Below are 12,493 nucleotides of genomic sequence, written 5' to 3'. Positions count from 1 at the left end.
TCCACAGAAGCAAAGGATTGATGTCTTCATAGGGACTTTAAAGGATAACATTCAACATGAGGTTCATCTTTTGGAACCTAATTCGTTGGGTAATCCATTTAGTTTGGCAAGAAAAATTGAAAGTGAAATTATGGAAATAAGGAATCCTACCACACACAACCATAAATATGGAAGTGTGTTTTCTCATAACCTTCCACAACCTACAAGGTTTACACCATGACAATTGGAACAAAAAGGATAAAAGGGCTTTGTTACATTTGTGAGAGAAAATACACTAAAGGTCATAAGTGTGCTGAGAAGAAATTATTTTACATTGATTGTGAAGAGGATAAAGAAAACGATCAAGAAACATCAAAAGAAGAGGATATGCACCAAGAACCAACCCCAGAGAAAGAACAAATGAATCTGATCACATCTTGTAAAGCATTGGCAAGAACTACCACTCCTCAAACTCTCAAGATAGAAGGGCATATCAAGAAGAAAATGGTTCAAGAAGTGAAATATCACATCAGGCATCAAGAAATGAATCTGACCATATATTGTAATGAATTGGAAGGAATTACCACTCTTCAAACTATCAATATAGAAGGAAATATCAAGAAGAAAAAGGTAATAGTGTTGATTGATTCAGGCAGTACCCATAATTTTATTCATTGCAAGATAACGAAGGAATTGAATTTCTTCCTATATCCAGCACGAGATTGTCAATTGATGGTTGAAAATGGAAGAACCATAAATTTATCTGGAAAGTGCCATATATGAAGTTATTCATGGTAGAATATGTTTTGAATAGTCCAATTCTTTCCATTCCAGTGGGTGGTGCTGATGTTGTACTAGGAGTCCAATGGATACAATCTTTGGGTACGCTAACTTTTAATTTTCAAGAACTCTTTTTGAAATTCTTTTAAGAAGGAAAGGAAGTTGAATTAATGGGTATCAGAGGGAAATCAAGAAATATAATCCGCTCTAATGGCATGACAAAGCTTCTAAAGGAAGAACAACGTGGCATAAGTGCACAATTATGTTCGCTAGAGGTTCCCATGTCGAAATCATCTATTTCTCTAGATCTCCAAAAAGCCTTGGATAATCATTCCAAAGTATTTGAGACTCCAAAAGTCCTCCCACCTATTTTTGATCATGATCATGCTATTCATTTTCTAGGAATTTTTCCTCTAAACATCAGGCCTTACAGATATCCCTTTGCACAAAAGAGAGAAATTGAATGTATGGTTGCAAAAATGCTACACGCTGGTATAATTCAACCTAGTCAAAGTTCTTTCTCTGCTCTGATTGTATTGGTGCACAAGAGGGATGGATCATGGTGCATGTGTTAGGAATATAGAGAGCTCAACAAGCTCACTATTAAAGATAAATTTCCCATTCGTATTATTGATGAATTATTGCATGAATTTCATGGAGAGTTTACATCAGCGAGTTGGACTTTCATGTAGGATATCATCAAATCAAAATGAAGCCTGAAGACATTCTGAAAACAACATTTAGAACTCATAAGGTCATTATGAATTTTTGGTCATGCCTTTTGGCCTTACCAACCTTTTACATTCAAAGTTTTGATGAATTCCATTTGCAAGCCCTCCCTTAGAAAATTTTTGTTAGTCTTTTTTGATGATATACTAATCTACAAAAAGTCTTGGAAGGATCATGTTCAACATGTTGATAATGTGCTTAGAATATTGGACGAAAAACAATTATATGCAAAAACCTCCAGGTGTTTCTTTGGAGTACAAGAGGTGGAGTAATTGGGTCATATTATATCTCACGAAGGTGTTAAGGTAGAAACTCAACAAGAAAACGTTCTCCACCTCTTAAAGGATAACTTCACTTTAACACAGAATCAAATGAAACAATCAGCAGATCAACATCGTAGCGAAAGAAGTTTTGATATAGGAAACTGGGTATTTTTACAAATACAAACATACAAACAAATGTCCCTCAAGCAAGCTAAGAAGGCTAATAAATTATCACCAAAGTAGTATGGTCCTTACAAAGCGCTGCAAAAGTTTCATACTATGACATATAAATTGGAGCTTCCTGCATCTTCCTGAGTGCCCCCAGTTTTCCATGTTTCATTCTTAAAGAAGTTTATAAGTGATAAGATCCTAGTTCAAACAATACTGTCAGAACTTGACGAGGAAGGAAAAATCATATTGCAACCTGAAGCAGTCACGAAACAAGAACTGAAAAACTGCAAAGTCGATCAATTTCAAAGTATCTCATTAAGTGGAAGAACTTACCTGCTAAAAATTCCACATGGGAGGACAATAATTTTATACAGAAGTATCCAAAACAACTTAAGCATTGAGGACAACACTTTTTGAAGGAGAAGGGCATGTTAGGTCACTATAATACTAATGTAACCCCTTATTTTTATTAGTGCAACCCCCTTATTAAGTTTTTTTGCCCATTTAGTCCCCATATTGTTATTATTGTGCCCCATAGAAGCCCACTATTATTATTTTTGTACCCTTACATTATTATTCTTATGTCAGCTCTGATTTCATTATGACCTGTTGGACTCCTATATATAGAAAGGAGGTCTTGTGATTTGTATCATCTAAGAATTGTTCATTTGTGTAATGTAAAGGAGGTTTCCCCCTCAAAGAGCCTTATTTTGAAGGTGTTTATCTATCTTTTCTATATTTTTGTGAGCTAGTTTCATAACATTGTTGGGGTCACTAGTAGAAGAAACTGTGCAATTCCTGGAGGGAACAGACAATCTACAGCTGGGAGCTGTTAGTTGGGAGAACTACACTAAGGTTGGAAGGCCGACCTACTGATCATCTCTGCAGAATTTCTGAGGTGAGCTGACTGATCGTCAGATGGAGGCCTTCTCATGAACACTATGCAATTTCTGAGATGAATAGTTGGTCGACTATCCGGGTAGCCAACATGAGTGCTGCTTGAGTTGCTCACATGTAGCGCAACTTGGAAGAACTAGCTTGGTTCTTTTACATTGTTCTGGTTGATAGTCGATCAAGTTGAAAGCAGGTGATGGTCTAGCTATCAGTGAGGAGTTTGGTCATTAGAACTTCTACAAAACGACTAAGTCTGTCAATAGTCGAAAGACGCATAGGTGATCATATGAACACACACTCGCGTGACTTGATGACGAATGACCAAACCATCCAAACACACATGTTCAACATGACTGATTGACGGTGCAAGTCACAAGCATGACACTCATGATTTTTCATTCATGATTGAGATGATGCTTGCATGATAGTGAATGTGACTCTGTGTGTGAGTGCGAGAGACACTTTCATGGTGAACACAATGGACACATACAAAGCAAGGACTTTGAGCGTAACTAGAACACGGTCGCAAGAATGACTTGGACAGAAGCATGCAGAGACTTGAATTCAGTTAACAAGAAAGGCGAATGTAAATACTCCCACAAGCTCAGGGAGTGAGCCCGAGTTTCTTCAATCATCAACAGAAACTCTTCAGGGAAGCTTCGAAATTGCTGCAGACCAAAATTTCAGAGGGTGGCTGTAGCCGCTAGAACACTTGGTGACGCACTAGAAGAACTCCAGCTCCTCTATTTTGGTTCATTTCTAGCATAGGGACTTGGTCTTTCAGGAAGTATTGAATCATTGGGCAGGTTACTTTAGTTTCCCCACTTACCTCATGGACATACATGGTTCACCCTTTTCCAACTCAGTCAAACATAATCAAAAGTTCAACTTAGATCTCAGTGTTTCGAATCTCGGAAGGGTAGTTTAGTTCACGAGTTGAAGACTTCCATAGTATGATTTTTCATCTCTGGTGTTTCGTGGTTGTTTCTCCACTTCTAGCAGGTGTTATGAAACCAACTCAGAAAAAGATAGAAAAGAGAGATCAACGCCTTAGAATTCAACCTCTTCGAGGGGGAAACCTCCTTTACATTACACAAATGAACAATTCTTGGATGATTCAAATGAAAAAACCTCCTTTCTATATATAGGATTCTATGGAGTCACAATATAACCCAGCCGACCTAACAATAATAATATAAAGCCACAAAAATAACAATAGAGGGATTCTATGGGGCACAATAATAAAAATATGGGGACAGTAGGGGCTCATCAATATTAATAAGGGATACAACTACAATAGTAATGGGGTAATCACTAGTATTATAGGGACCTAACATGCCCCTCTCCTTCAAAAAAGTGTTGTCCTCAACGCTTGAGTAGTTTTGGATACTTCTGTATAAAATTCTCGTCCTTCCATGTGGAATCTTTAGCGGATAAGTTCTTCCACTTCATGAGATACTCCGAAATTGATCAATTTCATAGCTGTCGAGTTCTTGTTTCTATGACTGCTTCTGGTTCCAATATAATTTTTCCTTGCTCATTAAGTTCTGGCAATATTGTTTGAACTAGGATCTTGTCACCTATAACCTTCTTTAAACATGAAACATGGAAAACAGGGTGCACTCGAGACGCTACAGGAAGCTCCAATTTGTATGCCATCGTACCAATATTTTACAACACCTTGTATGAACCATAATACTTTGGTGATAATTTATTATCCTTCTTAGCTTGCTTGAGGGAAATTTGTTTATATGGTTGTAGCCGTAGGAATACCCAATCACCTACATTAAAACTTCTTTCGCTGTGATGTTGATCTGTTGGTTCTTTCATTCTATTATGTGTCAACATGAGGTTATCCTTTAAGAGTTGGAGGACTTGTTGTTGATGTTTGATGTGATGTTCCACTGCTTGAACCTTAGAATTTTCTATTAAATATGACGTGATGGATGGTGGCCGATATCCATGAAGTGCCATAAATGGGGTCTTTTTTGTTGGTGTATGGAAGGAAGTGTTATACCACCATTCAGCTAGAGGAAACCATTTGACCCATTGTGTCTATTTATCAGATACAAAGCAACGAAGATATCCTTCCAAAAATTTGCTTACTATCTCAGTTTGCCCATCAGATTGAGGATGATAAGATGAGCTATGAGGTAACTGATTACCAAGAAAAGAAAATAATTCTGTCCAAAAATCTCCAGTGAAAATGGGATCTCTGTCACTTACAATAATCTTTGGGTTTCCATGTATCTTTTGAATTGTTTCCATAAATGTAGTATAAACTGTACTGGCTTTAAATGGATGTGATAATGCACAAAAGTGTGCATACTTGGTAAGTCCGTCAACTACCACCATGATGACACTCTTTGCCTCAGACTTGGGTAAACCTGTGATAAAATCCATTGAAACCTCCTCCCAACGTTGACTTGGAATGGATAAAGGTTGTAATAGACCCGGGCTCTTAATTGTTACAACTTTATTTTGTTGGCAAACTAAACATTACACCATAAAATTTTGAACATTCGATTTAATGCCATCCCCAAAAAATTCCTTCTTAACCCTGTGGTAAGTTTTTAAAAATCCTAAGTGCCCTCCTAATGGAGAAGTGTACAATTCCATAAGAGTTTTTTGTTTGAGTTGCGAATTCTTACAGTGGTATAAGCGATCTTTGTACCATAACGAATCATTTTGCCAGCTAAATGTATCTAATGTACTAGAATCTTGTTGTAACTTTTGAATAAGTGTCCATACTTATTCATCATTCTTCTATTCCTCCCTCGCTTCGTTTATCCAATCTGGTTGGATAATAGAAATGGTGCACAACAATGCTTCCACATCCTCATCCTTTCTTGAGAGTGCATCTGCCACCATATTTTGCTTCCCTTTTTTGTATATTATTTCAAAGTCATAACCCAACATCTTTTTGACCCACTTTTGTTGCTCTTCAGAGGATAATATTTGTTCTAAAAAGCATTTAAGGCTATCATGATCCATTTTTACCTTGAAGTGTCTTCCCATTAGGTAGGGTCACCATTTCTTAAGTGCATGTAATATTTCCTTCTTGTAAATAGCTTTGTGTAAAAACTTTCCCTTGATTGGAAAACTTTCAAAAGTAATGGGTCTTTCATGTTGCATTAAAACAACACCAATTCCATTTCCTGAAGCATCACACTCCACAATAAAGGTTTTTGTGAAGTCCGATGTAGCTAAGACAGGTGCTTGGCACATTGCCTCTTTAAGATGTCCGAAGGCCTTTGTTGCTTTTGGAGTGCATGAAAATGCATCTTTCTTCAGTAATGTTGTTAGAGGTGTTGCTATTCTCCCATAATTCTTAACAAACTTACGATAAGACCCTATGAACCTGAGAAGTCCTCGCAGATGCCTTATTGATGTGTGGATTTTCCATTCCTTAATGGCTTTAATTTTGCTAGGGTCTACCTTAACTCCTTCATGAGATACAATATGACCTAGATATTCCACCTCTTGTGCTCCAAAGAAACATTTGTATCTTTTTGCATATAATTATTTCTCCTCCAATAGTTGTAGCACCCTGTCAACATGTTGAACATGATCCTTCCAAGACTTGTTGTAGATTAGTATATCATAAAAAAATACTAACACAAATTTTCTAAGGAAGGGTTTGAAAATGGAATTCATCAAACTTTCAAATGTAGAAGGTGCATTGGTAAGGCCAAAAGGCATGACCAAAAATTCATAATGACCCTCATGAGTTCTAAATGTTGTTTTTCAGAATGTCTTCAGTCTTCAATCTGATTTGATGATATCCTAAACGAAAATCCAACTTGGTGAAGTAAATTGATCCATGCAATTCATCGAGTAATTCATCAATGATAGGAATGTGAAACTTATCTTTAATAGTGAGCTTGTTGAGCTCCCTATAATCCAGACACATGCGGCATGATCCATCCTTCTAGTGCACCAATACTACTAGAGCAGAGAAAGAACTTTGAGTAGGTTGAATTATACCAGCCTCTAGCATTTTTGCAACCATACATTCAATTTCACTCTTTTGGGAATAGGGATATCTATACAGCCTGATGTTTGGAGGAACACTCATGTTAGGTCCCTATAATTCTAGTGATTACCCCATTACTATTGTAGTTGTATCCCTTATTAATATTGTTGAGACCCTATTGTCCCCATATTTTTACTATTGTGCCCCATAGAATCCCTCTATTATTATTATTGTGGCTTTATATTATTATTGTTAGGTCGGTTGGGTTATATTGTGACTCCATAGAATCCTATATATAAAAAGGAGCTTTTTTCTTTTGAATCATCCAAGAATTGTTCATTTGTGTAATGTAAAGGAGGTTTCCCCCTCGAAGAGGCTGAATTCTAAGGCGTTGAGCTCTGTTCTCTATCTTTTGTGAGCTGGTTTCATAACATTTGGAATCAGAGAAAAGCCATTGATACCATATAAACTGATTTGGTTCTAAATATAAAGTTTCAATACGTACCTTTTGTGTGTTTTGCATATTATTGAGATTGGAAAATTGCTCCATCTGTGATATCCATGTTGCGGGATCCTTGCCATCAAACTTCCTCATATCGATTCTTAGAATATGGTGGGTCTTCGATCCAACATTAGAGTCTATGGAATCAAGATTAACTTTTTTTTGTTCTCATCATGAGTTTCCTTTACTACCCTTTCACCATTAGCGACCATTTCTTGTAGCAACTTATTCATATTTATCTTCAATTCTTCCATCTTATCATCCATGCCATCCATTTTAGCGTCCATGCCATTCATCTTAGCTTCCATGCCATCCATCTTGGCTTCTACACCTTTCTTTAAACAATCCATCTTAGCTTCTACACCTTTATTTAAACCATCCATCTTAGCTTCTACATCTTTCATCTTAGATTCTGTTACTTTTTGTGCAAGTGACACTTGTTGCACTTGGTCTCATAATTTTGATATATCATGTTGCATTTCTCCCTCTTCGTCATGAGTCATGCTAGAGCTTTCAGGTTGCTTACTAGGTTTTTGCATTTTCTTTCCTCGGGGCATCAATTACCGATAATAATGCTTTACTATGCCCTTTGAATTCCTTCAAACTAATTTTTCAATCCAAGCTTAAGAATTTTTTAAAAAAAACTACACACCATTTTTCATTTTGTAGGAGCTTGATTTTGAATTTGATGTATCTCTGTAATTTCATATCATCTAGTTCTAAAATTGCGACTTGTAGTAGCCCTCTGTGTCCTCTTTCCAATGCCACCAGTCTGATCCAAATTAGATTCTCCAAGGAAGAGTTATGCACAATCTCCCAAGATGACCTAATTATAGACCTTTCCAAAAGCGCAAACTTGTATGAAGTGCCACGTGTCACTGTTTCAACCTATGGAATTGAAAATCATATACAAGAAACTATAGTCCATCCTCTTTCTATACCTTCTTACAAAATTTCAATCCGATGCTTAGAGAGAAAGTTATGACGATTTTCCCCAGGTCACCTGTTTGGAATGTAATTCAGGAGTCTACAAAAAGACCAACTTCCTCAGATCATATCTCCGCAAATATAGCACCAAAAGCTCTGAAATTTGGACCCGAGGTTCAGTGTGATTTCGTCTCAAATGGTTTCTTTTTTCCATTCTAAAATTTTGTAGAGAAAAATTTATACTGAAAATGCCACGATGACCTATTTGGAGCAGCGAAACCCTAGAATCCAAAGCTCTGATACCAAATGTTATGAAACCAGCTCACAAAAAGATAGAAAAGAGAGATCAATGCCTTAAAATTTAGCCTCTTCGAGGGGGAAACTTCCTTTATATTACACAAATGAGCAATTCTTGGATGATTCAAATGACAAAACCTCCTTTCTATATATAGGAGTATGTGGAGTCATAATATAACCCAACCGACCTAACAATAATAATATAAAGCCACAAAAATAACAATAGAGGGATTCTGTGGGGCACAATAATAAAAATATGGGGATAATAGGGGATCAAAAATATTAATAATGGATACAACTACAATAGTAATGGGGTAATCACTAGTATTATAGGGACCTAACAGCAGTCCTAGATAGTACCTTGGCGGAGTGACGCAGGAGCACACACATTTCTCCACTACTAGCGAGCCTCATTTGTACCCCAGTGGAGTTGAATGCTTCACCTCTCTACACGGGAAGCCTTTCTCTTCTTTCCCATTTGTATATTTTTTAAGAGAACTCTGAATATGCACTTCTTTTTTTTTTGCGGCGAAAGAGGGATCCTGACTTATTGAGAGCATAAGAGGTTGTTCCTTCGGAGAAGCATGTAAGACCTCTCACATAGGTTTTCTCGTTTAGATTTTTACCCTTCTCCATTTCTACTAGTTGGATTAGATTAAACACACAGAGCAAAAAGCTGAGTACAGGCATGGGGCTTCCTAGTGTGGACATAGGTTCATAGTTGGACCAAAGCTTCCCTTACAAACGATTCGTATTTTTGTCAGGACATTTTCGGCGGAAGGTTGTAACCAAGCACAGAGAAAATGCGCACAAGACAGCCAAGTGCTACAGTGTCACAAGTCTCTTCAAATTTCAACCACATACTCTATTCAAAAGCCAGAACGTAGTAGTTGGCAGCACTTATTTCTAGAAACAAAAATAGTAATATATTAAACAAACAAAATGATCGTGAACAAAAATAGTAAGAAGAATCAGAGAAAGAAAAAGAAAATATAATAAGAAAAACAAACCAAATGAAAACAACAAGTAGAAGGCAGACTATGTACATGGCACAGGTGCGGCCCGACCTATTGAAAATAGTGTTTGAGGACTTGGCCTTTTACAGGAAGATTATCAGTCCTCCCATTAAGTGATTGTGAATGATACGTGTGCGAGCCATGTTTCTCGTGGACCAGTGCAGGTCCACTAGGCTCTACTACCGAAACCTGGTGGCATCCCAGAAGACCTTCAAGTGAAGACAACACCACTGTTTCTGGTAGTTTGTGCAACATGGGCTCAGATGATGGCATGGGGTAGTTGTTTTTATTCTGGGAAGAATTCAAGTTTCTGAAGTCAATGTGGAAGCAGATTTTCCTATATTTCTTACATGTAGGATTAGAATTAGAAAACCAAGTATGATTACGAACTTTGCAAGTAATCCAAACACTTAAAATGTTAGTCAATCATTTCAGAAAAAGGAGGAAAAACAACATGTATGTGTTACCTGTTCTTAGCTGCAACGGATTGTCTCATCCTTTACCAGGAATCTCATGTCGGATTGCTTGGGTGCAATGGTTACTCAGGTCATTATCTACTTGTGCAGACCCATCTCGGTATTGTTTGATCAACTGGTCAACAGTTGGTTGCTGCTGTAGTGTGTAACTTGCACCAAGATTGGCCATCTTCCAATCATGGTGGGTTCCCAGGTTGCTTTGTTAGTTCATGGTGTTGGTCCTTCGTGTTTTCAACACGAGTGCTTCAGCATCATATTTTGTGAATTTAGACTTCAAAAAACTTGAAATCATGCATAGTTCATTATTTTGGATGTCTGAGATACACGTGGTCCTCGATCCATTATGTGTTCCTGATTTTCCAAGACTCATGCCCCACAGCTTGTCTGTATATTGATTGTTCAATGTGCTTGTACTTCTACTACTACCATTGTTACTACTAGTGCTACTATCAGAAAAAAAAATTGTACAAGTTTCATTATCATCAGTTAGGTGAGGAATGAGTACCAAATGCTTGTATGATGAGGTTGTGGTTGGCCATGTAATGTAACACTCCAATGTCTTTTCCAGGAAGCAGTTGCCAAACATGAGTTCTGCGAAGGCTAATGGTTCATTCTCACCATTAAGGGGAGTGACATTATGTCTCATATACCTCTCCATTAACACTAAGATTTGGTTACATCTGCCCTTGTACGAAAGCTACATGTGAGACCAGTCTGTGGCAAAGTATTCATCTAGCTTGTTGGACTAGTCTCTATTGAGCAGCAGACCATATGCTTCTGGTATGTCCACAACAAATATGTTGATGCACTGTGGACTCGAATTTCATGGGATAGTTGGGTCATCATGTCTCATAGTTCACCAGTGGTTGATACTAACATTCTATCAAGTTGGATGATTCTTGTAGATATATCGCTCCATCGTGCATTGATCTTCTTAGCAATGGAGAGCGACATGACATTGGCTGTTGCGTTGGAATAAACCAAGCACTTATGGACATTGTAGTTGAAAGATTCTAATCAGAAAAGAAATGGGGGGCAACCTCAATTTTCTTCTTTCATCCAGAGTGTATTGAGCACAATGGATAGTGATCCCGGGGGTGTGCTTTCTCCCTTGCTGGTGGAGGCCACACTGTGTGTTACTATTTGTCCCAATGCATGCAACAGGATATCTCGTTGACTCTGGACTTTGGCTAGCTTGAACAAACTGATGTTCACTCGAGTTTTCTTCATGTCATCGACTGTGTTGTAATCCATAAGTGGTAGACACATCGAGGTGTCCAGGGTGGAATGGATGATTGTGTTTTCAGGCAGATTGTTGTGCAATTTTCTTCCTATTAACGTGCTCTTATCGCTATTGTCTTCCCAGAATTTCTTTGTTTTTGATGCTTTAAAGTAGTTGGTGGGTCGAACTTCTTTATCATTTGTCTCAACTTCTCTTACATCTCCTCAAGTGTAGGGGGAGCCCCTTTAATCCTAATATGGTAACGATCATTTTTGTTTTGGGGCAGCTTCTCATTGTTCATCTCTGTGACTACTTGCGAGCACATGTATGCGTTCACCACATGCCCAGAACTTGGTGCTTCATCAGATGCAACCACTTCATTATCATCAGTGTCTTTCAGCTTCTCCTATATGTGGCCATCCACATCGAGTGTATGATTACAGACATAGGTAACAACTTGCTTCTAATATGGACACGCGTTCTCAAGGTGAAACTATTGATGGAAGGAGAAGTACGTAGGAGCAGCACATTGATTGAGCTGGAATATATGATTCTACACAAATTTGAAACCGAACCAACTGTTGCTTGATGATCCAGTTGATGAAATCGTTGTATGTCTCTTTCTGGGCAGATGAATGTTTGCGAATGTATCCGTCTTCCATTTCTTGAGTTCAGATATTTCGGTGGTCAAGTTCTTGATAGGGTGAGTGAGGGTCTCAATATCAGTTGTTTCCTTGTCTTTGCATTTGCTTGCCATTGCTTGGGCCTTTCGTCTTGCATCCTTGGAGTCTTCCATTGATTTTTCATCCTTTATGATTCCAATGGCATGCAATTCTTTCAAACAACAATAGCCTTTTAGTATCTTTCTAAAAGTGTTGGCTTCGTAGCTCAGTTGATGAACTGCACAATGGTGGTTGGTAGTGCAGACGTGTAATAGTCGATAGAGATGGAGTCATGAGGTTTGGTCTATGCTTCAAAATTGGTCAAAATATGCATAAACCTGTGATTGAAATATTTCACTTTCTCTTTTCCCTCCATCCTGAGGCTTCCCAATTCTTTGAGTAGCATGGCTGGGGTCTTATCACTAGCAAAATTTTCAAGGAACATATGTTTGAAAGAAGGGAAGGTTGTGATACCAAGCACCTGCGTGACCATCCAAGGTACATGGAAACAATCTACTTGCTATAGAATCATAACATACCTCGAGGGTTTGCAGTTGTAGGTAGAAGTTGTCTAAATGGTCTTCTACCTTCACCATGTT

Source organism: Pinus tabuliformis, chromosome 4_1 (assembly GCF_031772625.1).
Source record: "Pinus tabuliformis cultivar Carrire ecotype Pingquan chromosome 4_1, CPIR1, whole genome shotgun sequence".
Lineage (NCBI taxonomy): Eukaryota > Viridiplantae > Streptophyta > Pinopsida > Pinales > Pinaceae > Pinus > Pinus tabuliformis.
The sequence above is the reverse complement of the archived record's forward strand: the minus strand, read 5'-3'. Positions refer to the sequence as shown.